Source organism: Rhipicephalus microplus, chromosome 7, assembly GCF_043290135.1.
Source record: "Rhipicephalus microplus isolate Deutch F79 chromosome 7, USDA_Rmic, whole genome shotgun sequence".
Classification (NCBI taxonomy): Eukaryota; Metazoa; Arthropoda; class Arachnida; order Ixodida; family Ixodidae; genus Rhipicephalus; species Rhipicephalus microplus.
Genome location: NC_134706.1, coordinates 93,628,415 through 93,648,173, shown reverse-complemented (window position 1 = coordinate 93,648,173; position 19,759 = coordinate 93,628,415). Strand labels below are relative to the sequence as shown.

The 19,759-nt window shown below is 43.8% G+C and overlaps 1 protein-coding gene across 1 annotated transcript in view; it reads left to right on the top strand.

Moving 5' to 3' along the window:
- The first annotated feature begins 214 nt into the window (after nucleotides 1-214).
- The window catches only part of LOC119184937 (allatostatin-A receptor), a 129,908-nt gene continuing 110,363 nt past the window's right edge, over nucleotides 215-19,759 (top strand). Inside the window, exon 1 of the mRNA XM_075869474.1 lies at nucleotides 215-413. The gene's annotated coding sequence lies outside the window, so the exon portion shown is untranslated. The remainder of the gene's footprint in view (nucleotides 414-19,759) is intronic.

The following is a 19,759-nucleotide window of genomic DNA, read 5'->3' as shown; positions in this document are numbered from 1 at the left end:
AACACTTCGCCGGTCTTTGCCGACGCAAAACGATTTCGCATTGGGAGAAGTGAATCTCGCTTATATAATGTACCAATGCGCGGGGAGGAGCCGAGGCGCTGTCGTAATGTGCTTACCCCGGCTGCATTAGAGAAGCGATCGTCGTCGTGGCCATTGTATTCCGGAAACTCAATGCCGTCGCCCGAAGGCGACTCGGCATTGTGAATGTTGCTTTCTTCCACGCGCGTTTACAGTCTCCGTCTGGGCTGTCTTTATGAACTGTGTGTGTCTGTGTTTCGATGCAGCTTCGCCATCTTCTCTGTCCACCGCGTTCTTCGAGAATTCCCAGAAGAGTGTGCATATGCACTTGTGGGAACCCATTCTGGAATGGCAATGATTTCGGAACGCTGGAGTGAGCCGCTTTCCAATTTCAGGTATAGTTTCATCGTGTTCATAGCAATTGAAAAGAGCGACATTTGAAAGAGAGCCTTTGCTGGCTCGATGTTGCGTCTGGATAGCGATAGAAGTTCTCCGCTCGCTCACGTTGCTGTGCTGCGGTGTGCAGCATTGCTATCATTGTTCGCTACACAGGGAACGCTCTTGGTTTCCCATTTCTCGCAGTATCTGCGTCAAATAAAAGCCTTCGTGGAGGTATTGTGCGTGCCGCCCACTTATCAACACGGACGGGCACGCATATATGCGCAGAGCTATATACCGAACAGGACGCGCGTGCCTGTCAATCATGATAATGAGATGGTGTGCACTATACCATGGCGAAGGCTCGCCGCTGTTCGGGTTTCATTTGACGCTCATAGTAAATTCATGCTTACGTGGCATTTATACCTTACTTGGTGGTTCCTTTCTGTTTCGGCACCAAAGATCAACCATATTTCAAACTAACAAACACCCATGAAGTCTGCACACTATTTTTGTGACCATTTATATTTTTTATTCTCCCTTGTTGGGTAAACAACTTTGTCCTTACGTTATTGCCTAAAACTTCTCTATTTCTCGGTTTTCGAAAGCGATAGCTATGATAGTAGACAATTTAGAAGCTCAACCTACTGGTAAGAAATGAGCAGCTAGCAGCACACAAGAACGGCATCTTTTTCCAAGTGTTCTTTTTTTCCACGGAGAAGCCGTGTACAACTATACGTCATTCTTAGATCCCCGAGCAGTTGCTTAGCAACAGTTAGGTGATATATATGTGGTGTTTAATGTCCCGAAACCAACATATGATTATGAGAGACGCCGCAGTGGCGGGCTCCGAAACTTTCGACCACCTGGGTTTTTTTAACGTGCACCCAAATCTGAGCACACGGGCCTAGAACATTTCCGCCTTCATCGGAAATGCAGCCGCCGCAGCCGGGATTCGATCCCGCGACCTGCGGGTCAGCAGCCGAGTACCTTAGCCACTAGACCACCGCGGTGGATCGCTTAGCAACAGTTACCTATAGGAAGCCTTCATGTGTGCGCGTCTCCGTGTTTTAGGGGTGGTGACAACTCCGATCATGGTTGCTTACAACTGGCTAAAACGGCCCCCATACTTGACGGGCCGCCATGTTGGTTCTGAGTGGTCGCTCATTTACATTGACAGCAGCGTGGGTTTCAACGAGAAGAGGATTTTTTTGTGTGTAGCAAGTGCTGAAGGCTGAAGAGTTGATTTCTGAAGTTAGCCGTGGTTTGGTAGAACAGGAAAGATATGTTCGTGACTCGAGTTTGTATAAAATACTGTTAAAACAGTTCTTTTCTCCCATTTGGTAGACCCACCACATTGGCGGAGTGAGGTTCTTTAGGGAGCCTATATTTGCGAGAGGGAGAACCTCGATGTCACTATAAATGGACTTCAATGTCTGTGCGCCATTCATGAAGCATATTCATCTTAGCACTGCAAATACCTTGCACTAAGAGGCATTTGCCTCTTAGTGCAAGGCTCGAAGCCGTGCTGTTTATATGATGGAACTCGTAACGACAGGGAAGGCAGAACAAACAACCAGGTAGCCCGCGATGTTCTCTGTAAACCGAATAGCTCAGCTAGCCTGTTTCTCATACTCTAAACATTGCGTTTCTCCGTAATATAATTTCCTACAGCAAGTTTAGTTCCTGCGAACGAATCTGTACAATGACTGCTTAAAAACCTTACAAGCTGTAAGCATTGCCCGAAAAAGTAGGGCATTCAATCGCATTACACCGCCCTCCCTCTATGCCCAGAAGCCTGTATATTAGGCTAGAAGAAAAGCAAAGGGGAGCAACGAGGGACAAATCAAGTTTTTCCAGGTCAGATTTTATTGCAAACAGCATCCAAACGGCATCTGGCCTTGTGTCTTCAAACGAACCTGCCTCCTTTGCTGGAAGCTTGTGTCCTCGCTGTGGACCTAGAGTAAAGCAATAAGACAAAAAATCATACACGGCTCCGACCACATATACGGAGTTCATACACATTTTCTCTACAAGCACTAAATAAAAGCGGAGTTTACGATATCAAATCATCTGTGTGTCTGGGTATGAAGCGAAAGGACGACAGAAATAACGATGCACCACATAGGGCATATTTGAGTTATGGGCTGACAACGGACTTGCTTAGTGCACATATACGGCTCCGTTCCGGACCGACAGATAGAAAGACGGATGAACGGACACGAAGAGCAAATCTGTCGCATTCTATGTTATTAAAGAGAAGTCCGGTTTGCAATTCTTGAGCGAGTTTCGGAGTGGTTGCGCGTGCCATTGAAGCGAAGAACGAATACACCATGGCAAGCCACAAAAAAAGTTTTGCAACTGTGCAAGACAAGCGCCTACAGGGAACGCGTTTATCGGCTCGTTTGTCTGCCTCTCCAAATGCCCTTCTTCAGCAACCGAGGTAAAATTGCAGGAAAGCGAACATCTGCCAGAAAAGGAAGAAGCGAATGGGAGCGTCTGTAGGTGGTTTGCGGGCCTGGCGTTTTCCGCGACGAATGCAGCGACGGCTTCGGAAACCGACAAAGCGCAGATAGTGAATGCATGCAGGATCACATATTCGACTAGTCATATTATTCGATTGAGGAACTGCGCTTCGACTACAAGAATAAACAAGCATACTCAACCATGTTCCGCTCGCACAGCGTAGCCGAACGAAGCCTAATTCATTATTATACTGTGCACGTTGCCGTGCTAACTTTACTCAAACTGCTTTTCGTTGCATGGCTAAGTCAGCCATTTCACGAAGCGTGCGGTGATATACTCAACCCACTCGCAATACAACGAGTACTCACCTCACAAACACGGCGAGATGTAGCAGCCTCCAAGCAGTCTCACTTCACGTGTGTAGCCCAGCGGTTCGATGGCTAGAGCAAGTCGGGAAGCGGGGAGGTCTCCAGATGGTTTTGCATTGTGGCACGCAGCACCCTGAGATATAGACTTCAAAGTTCTTTTATGTGTGGTTAGCACGAGGATGGTGTCGTAGCGGAAGCTACGTCTATGGGGTAATCAAACGCAGCTCATACCGCAGCTTGCACACCCGCGCCAACGTGCAGCTGGTGCAGTGCGACGGAGCAGGAACGCCTGGCCGCAAGAACCAACATGGCGCCTTGGTCCACGGGAACCGGGACTGGCAACATTGTGTTTCAGCTGTGGTGGCAAGTGGTGGGTCAAAGGCTGACACCACCCTAAAACGCGGAGACGCGCGCACATGAAGGCTCTCTAGTTACCTACCCTACTAATAACTTTTAGCACGTGTGTTCCACGCTTAGTGATCATGCCTCAATACAAACCAGAACTCCCCTTAATTTTAGCAGTAAAATGAATCAACAAATAGACAAAGAAATCAAGAAACTAATGAACTGCCTGCTGCCTTACTTGCCCAATCAAATAGAGGTAGATGTGCTCTAAGAGAAGATATGGGACAATCAAGAAAAGCTTACTGTACCTCGGTTCACCTCGTTGGCACAAAGGCTACAATGCTCAGCTGCTGACGCGAAGAAGCCGAGTTCGACTATTGCCGTGGTTGTTTCTTGTCGATGGAGGCCAAGTCATACACTTCCATTCACAGTGCAATGTCAGTGCAGTTAAAAAAAAACACCAGATAATCTAACATTCAGAAAGACTCACCTATTGCACGCCTCATATTTTCATCGTGTTTATGGAATATAAGGTCCGAGGTTTTGAAATTTGGTGTTACTCCTGTACCATGTGTTATGCAGGTTCACTCATCAGCCAATATGACACGTTGAATAGCTAACGATCTCGCTTTCTTTAAATATTGTACGCTCAAGCGTACGTCTCTGTGTCACTTCTCATGATGGTGTTCACCTAACTTGTGTTGCACAATATTTTAATGGTTGAGATTGCTTGTTCAAATTGTGGTGCGCGTAATTAGTTTCGCAAGCACACTTCCCTTAAAAAGTGCTGCTTGCATTTGCAAGCAGTACTTCTTCGTTAGTTGAACGGTGGTTTCAATTGTATAAGTGCCACTAATAATAGCACTGTTAATTTTAGTTTGCTTTTCAAGCAGAACTACTGCTAGTGCCTGAAAGCTAACATTACTTCTTAGGCATACCACTCACAGTAACTGCCTCTCTACGGCACTAAAACAAGACACAGTTATCACTTTTTATGCGTGATTTGTTATTGGTTTGTAGTAGCATAAGATGCAACCACTTAAGTATACCAGCACTGCAGAAGCACCTGTTGTTCACTGTCGTAAAGCAGTCGTCGTCGTTCAGTGCAAATTCCGCATTTCGAAAAAGACAAAATTGTGTTCAGGTTTAGTTGCACGTTAAGAACTTCTTAGTGTTACAAATATCCCGTGTACCCCACTAAGGCATCTCTCACAGTCATACTGATGTTACGGGTCGTATAACATGAATAAATAGTATCATTAAGCCCAAATTTAAAGACGCCTCAATCAACGCCTCAATCAAGTGACGGCTTTTGCTGGTGGTGTCAGACGCAAAAAAAAAAGAAAAACTATCAGTATGTGAAGAAGTCATCATATGGCATTATCATGACTCAGAGATAGCTCAAATTTCATAAGTGATTATGTCACCCTGACGTCATAGTGGTGTGGCGACACGTAACGTCGCATCATGACGCCAACACATGGTATCGTGGGCCGATTACAGCAGCAGGGCAAAACCAGGCGAGCTGCCTCCGATCCTTGAAGCAGTGGAAAGCAACGTTAGACGCAGAAAATTTTCGGAGGGTGGCAAGGCAGGAACAGCAGATCGACTGCCAAAACACGCACACACACACACACACACACACACACACACACACACACACACACACACACACACACACACACGCGCGCGCGCGCGCGCATACGCACACACACACACGCACACACACACAAAAGGTTGCCTTCGACTTCCTGTCACTTCGGGTGAATACACAGAGACCCCCACAGATTTCATAGAAGACGTGAGCAGATATGTATGAGACTTCCAAGCAAATAGCGTTTAATTGTTTTAAGTTCACGCATGCTACCTACATTTTCCGAATGGTTGCTGAACCAGCAAGCAGATGGCCTTATAGTTCACGCTTGTTATTCTCAACGGTGAAACAATACGGCATTAATTCATAGCAACAAGATTCGCGCACGTCATCACAGTGAGCACTGTTTTGTTGAAAAAAAGAGCAGTAAAAATCAAAGGACAATGCTCTCCACATTCAAGAGGCAGAAAAACAACTCGCATAATAGACGTCTCGCTCATGAGGGCCACTGCATTCTTTCAGCGTGACGAACTAAATGATCATAACATCCTGTTTTTGAGCTTGCAGACGATTGAGACGTTCTATACGTCATTCGGGTGCGAAACGTGTTTAATGGTTTACTTGGGAACCACAATCAACCACCCACCACCGTGATAGATTTGAATGATGGCAAAAAATTCTAAAACTTTTTGTTCTTTATACACAATTCATATTAGATATATGTGATTGTAGCGGAAAATAAGGTATGCCGAAGGATGCTAGACAAAGCCTCTGCTTGTGCTAAGCTAACAATTCTCACAGAAAACGACTGTAAAAAGACAGTCGGGGCTAGCGACAATAATGAGATCGTAGAGACTTGTGCTTCCTCAATAATAATAATAATAATAATAATAATAATAATAATAATAATAATAATAATAATAATAATAATAATAATAATAATAATAATAATAATAATAATAATAATAATAATAATAATAATAATAATATTAATAATAATAATAATAATAATAATAATAATAATAATAATATATTAATTATTATTATTATTATTATTATTATTATTATTATTATTATTATTATTATTATTATTATTATTATTATTATTATTATTATTATTATTATTATTATTATTATTCTGTTTGATAGTAAGCTTTGACAGTAAGCTGTTTGATAGTGAGCTCAAGTTTTATGCTCACATTAAACGCAGTGTCACCTGGGGCCTTTTCTCTGTTGTGTTTGCTGAATCGCTCGAGAATTCAGATCCCCTACAGCTTTCATGAAGTTTTACACCGCAATATGTCTTCCTCGACTTGAATATGCTTCCATGACCCCTAATGGCATTGCAAAATGTGGCAGTGATTATTATTATTATTATTATTATTATTATTATTATTATTATATTATTATTATTGTTATTATTATTATATTATTATTATTATTATTATTATTATTATTATTATTATTATTATTATTATTATTATTATTATTATTATTATTATTATTAATTATTATTATTATTATTATTATTATTATTATTATTATTATTATTATTATTATTATTATTATTATTATTATTATTATTATTATTATTATTATTATTTTACGACCGTCGCATGTTACAGTCATATCGGGGTTTTTTCTCTGAATGGTGTGACAATAACTTTTCTCTGAATACCTCAAAGACCAAGCTCATGAAAATATTTAGGAAGACTTCCATCTTCTCAATTCTATACTCTGCCACTAACGTGTCGTCCCGTAAGGTTTACGAGTTTAATGATCTTGGCGTTTTGTTTGATAGTAAGCTAAAGTTTCATGCTCACAATAAACGCAGGGTCACCTGAGGCCTTCTTTACTCTGTTGTGTTTGCCGAATCTCTCGAGAATTCATATCCCCTACAGCTTTCATGAAATTTTCTACCGCAATATGTCTTTCTCGATTTGAATATTCTTCCATGACACGGAATGGCATTGCCAAATCTGCCACTGATGTCATTGATCAAATCCAGAAAAATCAAGCATTTACAACCATCGTTTTGTTATAAATTATTGTGCATGTCGTTCCAATGCTTCCAGATTATTATCACTGCCATAACTTCACTGCCGATGAAAGGGCGCTGACCGGTTATTTCTTTACAATATTGTTCACGGTATGATATCCTGCTCTATACTTCTGAGATGTGTAAATTTTCGGGTTCAGCGTAAGTTAACTAGATAGAATCGACCATTTCATGTACGTGCCAACATCGTTCAACACTCTATCGTTCACATAATGCGAAGTCTATATAGTGTTAACTTTCAATGTCTTCATGTTTTTCACACTCCGCTGCCATTGTTTTTACCTCAGCTTTGGATTCTCTTAAGTTAGTTTTTCCCACTGTACAGTGTGAAAAACTTTTCAGTGTTTCATGAAGCAATCCACATTGTTGTGTATATCCCCTTTTTCTATAATTCTCGTCTGGTCATTTACTTGTCGCACTTAAAGCTGATTTATTTTTGTCTCAGCGTTTTTCCTCTTTTTATATATTAGTTCTAGTTTTAAATACGAAGCATTTCTTAGCGAACTTCGGTGACCTTGAGCGTATGTGTCTATCTATCTATCTTTCTATCTATCTATCTATCTATCTATCTATCTATCTATCTATCTATCTATCTATCTGTCTATCTATCTATCTATCTATCTGTCGATCTAGCCACTTACGACATTTAGCTCTCCTGGTTGTTTCGATATTGGTATCAATAACAAACTTGGTATGGCATAACTTCACCGTATGAAGGACATATTTGACTAGTCATAATACGCAAATCGTGACATGGATGTCATGAATGTGATGATTTACATTTCATGATCCTGCAGCTCTTGCAGTGATTTCGTTCACATGGCATGTTGAAAAACTTGTTTGGAATGACATGATTGCATGGCGAACACAAGCGACAGTCCTAACATGAAAATCATGACATGCCTGTCATGTAACAACATGACTACAAGCCACGCTCATGATGCGCTCACGGCCGTTTCAGTAGCGTCACATATACCAAATTTGGTATTACAGTACGTAAATGAATGATGAAGGTATGTGACTGGTGCAAACATGATAATCTTGAGATGCGTGTCATGTAACAACATGACTACAAGCCACGCTCATGATGCGCTCGTGGCCGTTTCGCTAGCTTCAAATGTACTAAACTCGGTATTATGTGACGCGAACAGACGACATAGGTAAATGACACATCCAAACATGATAATCGCGACAAGCGTGTCATGCAACAACTTGATTACATGCCTCATTGATGATGCGCTCGCGGCCATTTCGTTATCTTCACATATGCCGAATTTCGTATTACGCGACACGAATGGATGACAAAGGTATGTGATTGGCGCAAACAAGATAATCATGAGATGCGTGTCATGTCAAAACATAAATACATGCCACAGTCAAGGTGCCATACATTTCGACGTGATGCGGTTCGCGTGTAGCCGGCGTTCATTTCGTCGCGTCACGCAGGCGTTGCCACCCCAGGCACTGGTCCTGCCCACTGATCTCCACTAGTGTTGCAACCCTAGTGGAGATCAGTGGTTCTGCCCTACACTCGCAGATGCGTGCCTCGCTGCGTTGCTTTGACGCATGCGCGTTGCAGCGCGTCTGGCGTCACTCCGTCACGAAAAGAGGGAGACGCAGTGTTGTCTCGGTAGCGCATCGGCATAGAGTAGTGTTACTCTGTGGCATAGGTGCGAAATGCAGGATGTCGCATTTTGTGCCAGGCGCGACCAGCGTCCATAGGAGTGGCGTGGACGCTGGTCGTGCCTCGCGTCAGACTATAGAGTGCTCCCGTTTTGCCAAAGTAGCGTCGCTGTGCCCAGCGTGCACGCGCGTCAACGCTACATAGGAGTATATTGGGCCCGTCATGATGCGCTCCCGGCCGTCTTGCTACCTCCACATATGCCAAGTTCGTTGTTTCATGACGTGAATGGATGACGAAATATATGACTACTGCGAACGTGACAATCCTGACACGCGTGTAATGTAAGAACATGACAACAAACCACGCTTATAGCGTGCTCACGGCTGTTTTGCTAGCTCCACATATACTTAATTTGGTATCACGTGATGTAAATAGATGACGAAAGTGAACGACACATCCAAACTTGTTAATCATGAAACGGAAGTCATGTACGGCATCATTTACTTCCACCTCATATTGTTGTACTGATTTTAAAGTGACATATGAACATTTCTCATTCATGCTTCACATATCATCGATTACTACTGTACGTGGGATCTGCCTTTTTTTCTGTATACTGCACTGTATTGTTTATTTTTGTTGCTTCACTTTTGCGTGCGCCTACACTAACGCATCGTGGTTGTTTCAAGGTACACTAAATAAATATGTGATTGATTGAATGATTGAATTATTTATTGAATAATGATTGATTATTACAGGGTAAGATTAATTGAGAAAACCATCTTTGAGCTTTGACAAGCCTGTATTCTGTTAGCGTATTTTTACTATGCATTCTCTATGTATATGATGATACTGCAGCCCCAAATAGTGCTGAGTGCAACACACTACGGACGAAACCACAAAGAGGTATGAAAAGGCCAGTAACTTTTTTGCAGCAGATGTTTCAAAACTGTCAGTGTGAATTCGCGAACAGGCCAATGTAACACGTGCCAGCTTTGTACACGCCACGCGAGACAGCTGTAATCCAAACATTACTGTGCGTGTGGAAAGGCCTTAGACTCAGCCAGTTGTAACCTTGGAAAAGTACTAGCAAACCAGGTGTTATCCCAGGTAGTCTAAGCACAATAACGTACATTCTTCGTGTATACCATATCCAGTGCCCAACATACCCTGCATAACCCCAAAGATATGACTGTGGTCATGGCTAGAAAGATCACTCCTGAAGCTACGGCAAACAAAACACCAAACTTTTTTTTACATGTCCGCCTTTTCAATGTTGCACATTTTGAATGTTGGCGACATGCATGAAGCCAGCTTCAAGATGGGACAAGTGTTTTATACATTACTAACTTTGTGAATTTTGCCTATTGTGATAAAATAGGTCATAACTAACGTATTTTTATTGCCTAGTTTATAAAGTTTTCTGTGACATTCGTATAAAAAGGATACACTGCTCAGATCCTACGCATTCTGATTCCATTTATGCAAAGCAGACAGCGAGTAGAGGTTCGTGGTGCGTGTTGAGTGATGCCTGACATGGTGGGTCGGTGTGTTCTTTCAACAGAATAGTCTGTCATTACCAAGATCTGAAGGCACCTTTTTTCTTGACTAATGCCAGCATTCATGTTTGAGCAAAGTTTATTAAAAACAAAATGCGCGCTACAGTAGCAGTGAGGTACCATCGTAAGCAAGCTTCTTCATCCTATTTCTATGGTGCAAAGAGATGTTTGAGTATGCCATGCTCAGTCATAAGGTGTGCATGTCTAATTGCTATTGGAATATTATAAAAGTAGAGCCAACAGTGGCACCATCATTTACGTTAACTCTATACGACGCAAGTATCAAAAGACAACATATTGAGTGTTCATAACCTCGTTATAAAGAAGATAGCCAGCACTTCAACTCCTAGTGGTTGATGCTTCACCAGCGTGACTGCTGCATAGAATCTTTTCCGAAGCAGTTTCATTACCTAGCGCGGCTTTGTGGTAGAAGACTTTACTCTCACGCGAAAAGCCTGGGATGAATTCCCGCGGGGGTTTCTCCTGTCCCTGCGTAAACATACAAACTCTGAATAGCCTGTGGCGCGTACCGGTATACCATTGACCATGAAATGCGGTATATGTGCCACAAGTTTCCGGAGGTGAGGATTTAATGGAGTATGTGGGAAATGTTTCGCGTGATTTGTGTCATTATTCGTCCGGTTTGTCATACTGTGATGCCCTTCTATACGCCAGGTTAAGGAGTTGACAACAAGACCACCCAGAGCCAGACAAGTAGACAGACAGACAGACAGACAGACAGACAGACAGACAGACAGACAGACAGACAGACAGATAGATAGATAGATAGATAGATAGATAGATAGATAGATAGATAGATAGATAGATAGATAGACAGATAGATAGATAGATAGATAGATAGATAGATAGATAGATAGATAGATAGATAGATAGATAGATAGATAGATAGATAGATAGATAGATAGATAGATAGATAGATAGATAGATAGATAGATAGATAGATAGATAGATAGATAGATAGATAGATAGATAGATAGATAGGTTTGCTGAGGTTAGCTAAGAATTGCTTGTACTTCAAGTTAGATGGCATTTTCGCAGAATTCATTCTGGTTTACAATCGAAGTAAGTGAATCTTAACTATGTGGTATTCCAAAAGCCAGTCACATATCGCAAATATCGCCAGATTACGCAAAACGTTAATAAAAACACCGGAAATACAACAGCCATATACCTCCAAGAAAAGTGTAGAATTATTGACAGCCTTACACGCGCTAAGTATTCTTGATTGTAACGCCCATTGCACTGTAGCCTCCTCCCTTCCCCGTCATCCCGACATTAATCAGTTCAAAAGCAAACGAGACCCCTGTGAGCCCCATAGAGAAAATCAAGTCACAACGCTCTTCTCACAATGGCATATTTGGTACCCGCAGCTTTCCAGATGTAAGCGTGAGATCGGTGCTCAACACGATGCGTACTACTCACCCACCATTTTTTTAAACAGGGGCTGCGATCATTCTGCATTTTGGTGAATGATGAACGGAATATATGTGAGTGAAGTTATGAGAGTGGTGTGGCAACACGTTTTCCGAAGAAGGGGAATGGGAAGGGGGGGGGGATTTTTGCGTACATCACTGTATAAATTGATAGGAAAACCAAATGCGTTGTTATTATCATAAACTCTTTGTCCGATGAGAATACTTCAGCCGTAACACTGTGCAATAAAATGGGACGAAAAAACACCCTAAAAGAGAGAGATGACAATGACACGAGCAGCAGAAGAGCCACGGGGAGCGGGGCCACCCAAGCTGGCATCGTGACATCGAGGAAGCAGAACAGGGCTGCAAGGCCAGGGCGGTGGCGTCGCTCGCTGCCGGGCGGGTCACGATCTCTGCCCAGCAAGGCACGGTTGAGCGCGTGCAGCCACCCTGTGTCCACAAAATGGCTTCCTTCTCGACCATTAGCGCCCGCTGATGGTCCTCTCGGTTCAGGCAGCATCTCCTGAACAGTCGTTACGCTTGTAACTGTCGGTAGAGTCTGTGCTGGAACACCAGTGGCCCGAAAGATAATTAAGCCTAATCATTAAGTACAAGATGCACCAGACGCATTCATCGACCCTGGCCAGCCGCTCGCAGTGTGCTGCTTCGGCGTTGTTGGAGATTAAGTAATGTGGCGAAGCCTGCTTGTGATACCAAAAAGTGTTCAAATCCAAGCACGAAGTGTTGTCGGAGTGCCTCTCAAGGTCTTTAGGAACTGGATGCATTTATGAAGACACCATCAAGGTACATTTCAAGTACATCTATTTGGGCTTAATTGAGCAAATAAGTGTATCGTAGAAAAGTGTAACCAAGCTGCAAAAGAGGTCTAGATAGTGTACACTCTTCTGTATTGCTCCACATTGTACAATAACTAAAAAAAAACAGCTATCTTTTTAAGAATTGCAGCTATTCTTCGCTAAATTGATGTCATTTTCATTTCTTCAGTATTGCGTAATCAAGTGCTTTGTAGTGTAGGTATAACACTATCGAAAGTGGTAGAGATTTTCTCGTTCTTGGTTATCTACTGTGGGGGTGCTGAGACCCCCCCTGTAAAAGTTGTCTGCGCCGCGTGGCGCACGTGTCTCGCCCCAAGGCTTTATTTCGGTGGTGACCACCGCCGGGCGATAGATGGCGTTGTGTTCGCTTTGAGTACCACTGTTGGTAGAGTGGTAGCGCCGGCGGTGGCCCCTGGCGGAAGGCGGGCCTTGGTGGTGGGCGACAGTTGAGCGAGTCTCTTCTGCGCGTGGCGGCTGCCGCGAACGGTTGTCTGTAGCGCGGGTCCCCGGTGCTCGGCACCGCGGGCTTCGCGCCGGGGTCCCGCGTGTAAGGTCAGGCGTTGGCGACGCCGCCTTGGGTATGTGCTAGTGTGTTGGGTGTGTTAGTGTGGGTTTATCATGTTATTGTGTGTTTAGTGTGTCCCTGCGTTATGTTATTTGTATGGTAGCGTGTTAGTTGAAATTGGTGTATCATTCGGCGGACGATATCGTCGTCTAAATTAGTTAATAAATGTATGTATGTGGTGTGCTTTGTACCGACCGTGTCCACTGTGTCCGTTCACTCCGAGAGCGTGGTGTGGCGATGCGCGCGTTCGCCTCGCCGGGACCCCACACTGGCTGCCCAACGTGGAGCTCTTGGAGTATCGGACGACAGTTTTTGCGGTTCGGTACAGGGATTTTGTTAGAGCCGGAGTAGAGTAGGCCTAGGGGGGACTTCTTTGCTAGCGTCGGTGGTGTGCTTTGTTGAGAAGCGAGGAGATTGGTTTTGTAACGTGTTTCAATTTGTCGGCAAGTTGACTTTCTATTTATTTTTTTTGCTCGCAAGTGTTGTTATTTTTTGTTGTTAGTTTTCAAAACGTTGTTGAATTAGGACGAGAGCCATGCGGTCCGCATCCTGGGGTGTGCAAGGCCTAGAGCACGTGGTTTGTAGGCCAGGCCCGAAGCGAGTGAGTACGGAAGCCTCGTGGGTGGTCCGATTTTCTGTGAATAGCTTCTTCTATCTCTTTGGGCTCAGGGAGCCGGGCGTCGTTGCTGACTTGTATTGCGGCTCGACGCCGAGGCGTCGTGACACCGCCCGGGGCGGTGGACGCCGATCGCTCGGTAAGCTGCTGTGTGCGGCGAGCGATAGGGCCACCTCACAGAGTGGACGTCTCCTCGCGGCTGCCTCTTCTGCGCCTAGGCTGGGTGCTGGGTGGAAGCCGGTTGTTGCCGAGCGACTCATTAGGCCTAAGGCTCTGCGCAGCCGCCTGTCGCACGTGGCACAACTAGGTGGATCGTAGCGTTGAGGTGTTGCGCTCTGCTTCCCTCACTTTTTTTTTCTTGTGAGCACGAGTTAGGAAAAGTGATTTTCGTTTTATTTTGATGGGCGTCTCGGCTGCCACCGATGTATTAGCTAGCAGTACTGACCACCGTACCACGTGGCCGAAAAGCCTGAAGCTCCCTCCCCTGGGCCGCGCTCCTTTGTTTCTTTCGAGTTTTGTTTTTTGTTGATGTATTCAGCGGGAGGGATGTCATCCACGGCCGGCTGTCCTGCACGTCGTCAGCGTCGTTGGCCAGGAATGCGGTCGTGAGGTCGGGCGATGGAGATGCCTGGGACCTGCGCAACTGCCTGCAGTCCGGCGCCCTCGCGAGTGCTGGTCGCAACTGGAAGACGTGTCGGCGCAAGCGACGGATCGTCGCGCCGACGGCAACGTTGCTGTTGCGGGGCCGGTACTGAGGTGAAGCCTAGCCGGACAGTGCAGCAGTGTCGACCGGCGGCGGTGTCGTGGTGCAAGGACATTATGGTTGTGCGATATCATTTTTTTTGTTAAAGCTTGTGTAGCTAATTTCTGATTTCGGGATATGGTTTGATTTAAGGTTGGGGGAATGTGGGGGTGCTGAGACCCCCCCTGTAAAAGTTGTCTGCGCCGCGTGGCGCACGTGTCTCGCCCCAAGGCTTTATTTCGGTGGTGACCACCGCCGGGCGATAGATGGCGTTGTGTTCGCTTTGAGTACCACTGTTGGTAGAGTGGTAGCGCCGGCGGTGGCCCCTGGCGGAAGGCGGGCCTTGGTGGTGGGCGACAGTTGAGCGAGTCTCTTCTGCGCGTGGCGGCTGCCGCGAACGGTTGTCTGTAGCGCGGGTCCCCGGTGCTCGGCACCGCGGGCTTCGCGCCGGGGTCCCGCGTGTAAGGTCAGGCGTTGGCGACGCCGCCTTGGGTATGTGCTAGTGTGTTGGGTGTGTTAGTGTGGGTTTATCATGTTATTGTGTGTTTAGTGTGTCCCTGCGTTATGTTATTTGTATGGTAGCGTGTTAGTTGAAATTGGTGTATCATTCGGCGGACGATATCGTCGTCTAAATTAGTTAATAAATGTATGTATGTGGTGTGCTTTGTACCGACCGTGTCCACTGTGTCCGTTCACTCCGAGAGCGTGGTGTGGCGATGCGCGCGTTCGCCTCGCCGGGACCCCACACTACAAGTACGTCAATATGAGTAGGTATGCATTTCTTAACGGCGAGAGTAAACGATAGTTATAACACGAGAGCAGAACGATGACGTCTCTATGTTGTCGTTCTGTTCTCGCGCTATATTTATCGTCAAGTCATACAAACTAGCCCAAACTGCCATAAATTTAAGGCAAGAGTATCGAAAAATTGGGGAGCGCTGAGTGAAAATGGAGTACTTTTTTTTATCACCATTGTGGCAATTGCACTCTAACGAGACAGAGGTCCAAGACTACGTGGACATGTTAAAATCTGCGGTAAAATATAAATTTATGGATATATGTTGGGGAAAAAGCTATAGATGATCTTACTATATTTCTTCCAATGGCCGGACTACGCCGACTGCAGTGCCAGAGCATATCGCATGTTCACTCAATCAACTAGGCCCTCTGCTTTCTGCTTCCACGCTATAGCTGCAAACTTCCTAATCTCATCAGCCCATCTATTACTCCGTCTCTCTCACACTCGCATGAATTCTCTTGAATGCGGTCAGCAACCCTTAAAGATCAGTGCTTATCCTACCTACGTGCTACTTGCCCGGCCCATGTTCACTTCTTCTACATTGCAACTTTGATTCCCTTAACGCCGGTTCGTTCCCTGACCACCTCTGCTGTCTTCTCGCCGCTTAAGTTTGCACATATCATTTTCTTTTTCATCACTCCTTGCGTCGTCGTCAATTGAAGCTGAACTTTGTAAGCCTCCAGATTTCTACTTTTTAGGTAAGTACCGTCAAACTGCAGATGTTATATACCTTCGTTTTGACGTATAGTGGCAATCTACCGGTCATGATTCGAAAATGCTCGCCGAATGTGCTCCTCTCCATCCCTATTCTTTTAGTTACTTCACTCTCTTACTTCAGCTCCATAATTAGTACCCGTCCTTAGTCGATATTTTCCTTTGCAACTTCCAGTTTTGCGCCACCTCTCACAAAGCGCTGATTTTCAGCGAGACTATTGCATAACACTTTAGATTTATTACATGATAATTTCAGACCTACAGATCTGCTTGTACATGTCCAGTTCATACTTATGATCTATTTTGAACACCGATGCAAAGTGATATAAGGGCCACAGGTTAACCCAAGGTTAGGTACAGAAATTCAGAGTATCGTTCACAGTAGCCTCACGGCACGAGCCGAGGGTACTGGAGTTAACGTTGATACAAAAACCGATAATTTCAAAGCATCATTAAGAAGTGTATAACGGCAGCCGGGGGTTCAGTCATTTGCACAGGACATCGGCAAAGCATTGGAGGCGACGGAAAACCTTATTAGCAGATGTGAAACCATGAAAGCCTGAAATGCAACAGACAAAATTGAGTTGGCGAAGCTTTCGAAGCTAATCAACAGGCAAGAGCTAGCTGATATAAGGAGAGATGAATTGAAGAGAACTTAGCAAGTTGTATAAAGAGCGAAAGAAGCCTGAATGCTGTAAAGCCAAAGGTGTGCATGAGCAAAAGTCAGATATATGCGATAATGAACAAGGAATGCGAGATCTCAACTAATATGATTAGAATATTTGAAGTACCGGAGGAGTTGTGCAGAGACCTGTAGAGCAGCCGGAACAACCAGTGTGATATTGCAAGAAGCAGTAAAAGCGTAGATAAATTTGACAATTCAGCAGTAACGACGGTGGAAGTAAATAAAATCTTAGAGGGAATGAGAATCGGCAAAGCCACTGATGAAAATAAGGTAGCATCAGACCTGTTGAAAGATGGTGATGAAATTGTGTTGAAATAAAAAAAAGAATTTTGTTAGTCTGTATATAAATCGTTTTCGTTTTGTGGTGGTCTTCCATGACCAGAGTGATGAAAGAATGTCGAAATTATTTTAATGTATAAGAAAAACGATGTCTAGGACTTAAACAATTACAGGTTATTCAGCATCCTATGCGCTGTCTACAAGAGAGGTAGAAAGAATAGCTAATAGAATTGAGGCACGAGAGGTGAAATAACCAAATGACAAAGCGGTATTTTTTACAGGCTACTCAAAGGTAGACCATGCCTATCCTATAAATCAGGTGATTTGAAAATGCGTGGAATACAACCAACCACACATAGCCTTCATTGATGACGAGAAGGAATTTGATTCGGTAGAGATATCAGCAGTCATATAGGCACTGCAGAATCAGGGCACTAACGAATCCCTTATAAGCACACTATAAAACATCTACAGTGCATCCATAGCCATTGTGTGTCCAATAACTATGTTTATACAGCTACTACGTACTAATTTATTGAATAACTTAATTAGCGGATAAAATCTGGCAGTCCGAGAGATAATAATAATTAAACACTAGGGGCAGGAATTTTCTTCTTATTGTTTTAGTTCAATTACACAAATTTTGTTCGAGAAGTTCATTGAGGGTTTCCTGACTGCTGAAAACAAAACAAAAAACACAGTCTATGTGTCGTCGGCGTGTTCAAAAACAAGGGAATCCCCATATATTACAAATCATGTAGACGCGTATTATCATGTTCATAGAGACCAATTACGAAGAGTAAATTTCTATCTAAAGACAAGTCAGGCAGTTCTTTTATGATAAATTGTTCACAACTACTCGCGTATACTGCAGGATTGTAAAAGCAGAGATCAATGAAAGTTGGAGATCTGTTTCAAGCACTAACCACCCAATTAGAGTTGAGTACCTTTATGAGCTTCCAGCTTATTGAAGTTAATGGGAGTGCCTTATTTATTCAGTGCGTTTTCTATCCACACATACAGATACTGGTAAATGTGCCAAATGAGCAGATAATTTACCTAGCCTCAGTAAGATTATCGCGCGAATTTATAGCAAGTACACGGCTTAGTTGAAAACTCTATTGCATTGAGAAATGAGTAATAAGTTTTGTGACGCCCTGTCAAAAATTTCTCCAGCACGTCATACTGTAAATATAACAAAGCACAAATCGCATTTCCCAAAAATCTCGAACACAGGTGGTAAAACTTGAAGAAGGCTTGTTCTTTGTTTAAACCTCCCGCTAACGACGTTGATGTAGAAGAGACAAATGTTTCGTAACCACTCGCTTTCAGCAATATCAATATATGAGCGTGCCGTATACTTCGTTCGGGTAAAAAAATGTAACATTTTTATTGTAGAAATTCATAAACCTTTGATAAGTATTTGTTACTTCTTTTTGTTTCATAATTTACGCTCTAAAATAGCCCTTTTTTCGCATTCTTTTTTTATGCTTTGCATTCCACACAAGACTTTTTTTGTACACTTTAACGGATGTGCGAAATTTGTAAGAAAACCAGGGTATTTAGAATTGCCGGAGTTTCGCTGCATTCAGCGTGAATTTTTGACTACATTTTTATCGATTGATGTGTATATCTCCGGCAGCTATATAGCGGGTAAAACGTCTGCTTTAGCTTACTCCTTCCGGTAGAGTTATTCTAAAAAACGAGGCCTCCTTGTAGTCATTCTTCACTTCAAAATGCAATCTTATTACCTCTGTCGTCCAAGTATGGTTCAACTTAACTTTGGTTGTAACGTGGCCCGTGCGTTACAACCAAAGTTAAGAGAGATTTATCAACTTTTTACTCTTCAAACATAGACAGGTTTAAGCAGGACTCTCTGTCCCATCGATGTGGGATGCCCTCGAAAGCCGAGGTCTGCGTTCATTACCACGCCAACACTGCGACACGCCTGCCAGGATGCAGTTCCCACTGCGCGGCACAAGTGATCTTACCCCGTCTTCTCGGTTAATAGATAAATCCCCGTGAATGATGGGCGTATATTTAAGAGATTGCAATAAAGTTGAATAGAGCAGATAATGAAGCCGGCGCGTACTGTAGTTGACAGTTTGGCCAAAAATGAACCAGGGGTGGTGGCGTCAACTTTAAAACACTGGTGGTCGCCTAGAGAAACGGATTAGATCCCAAGAGAAGCAAAACGAAGTCGAGAATTCGTGCCAGTTCAGTGTGCCGGTGAGATTAAGGAGTTCGCAGAAATGAACTGGAATTGAGCTCGCGTAGAAAACGGAAAAATGGAGATCACTGAGAGCTGTAGTTGTCCGGCAGTGAACGTAAGAGAGACGAAGAATCATAGTGGTGATAATGATGTGGTGTTTACGAAGACGACGAGTAACTCTAGCGCGAGGTTATATGTTGCTGTCCCTCTCACCGCTTAATCGGCAGATTGAACCAGCGACAGACCACACGTAGAAAGAGGAGAACAACTCGACAGGACAAGCGCTGGACTCGCGACGGAATGCCTATTGAAGACTTGCACACACCCCTACACACGAATCTGCAGCACATGCGTAAAAGGCAATCTGAGCGACGTCAAAGTTACACACCCAACAGCACAAAGCATGAAACGTGGGAAGAACTTTAAAAATTCATCATGAAATTAACCACTTATCCAGAAACATT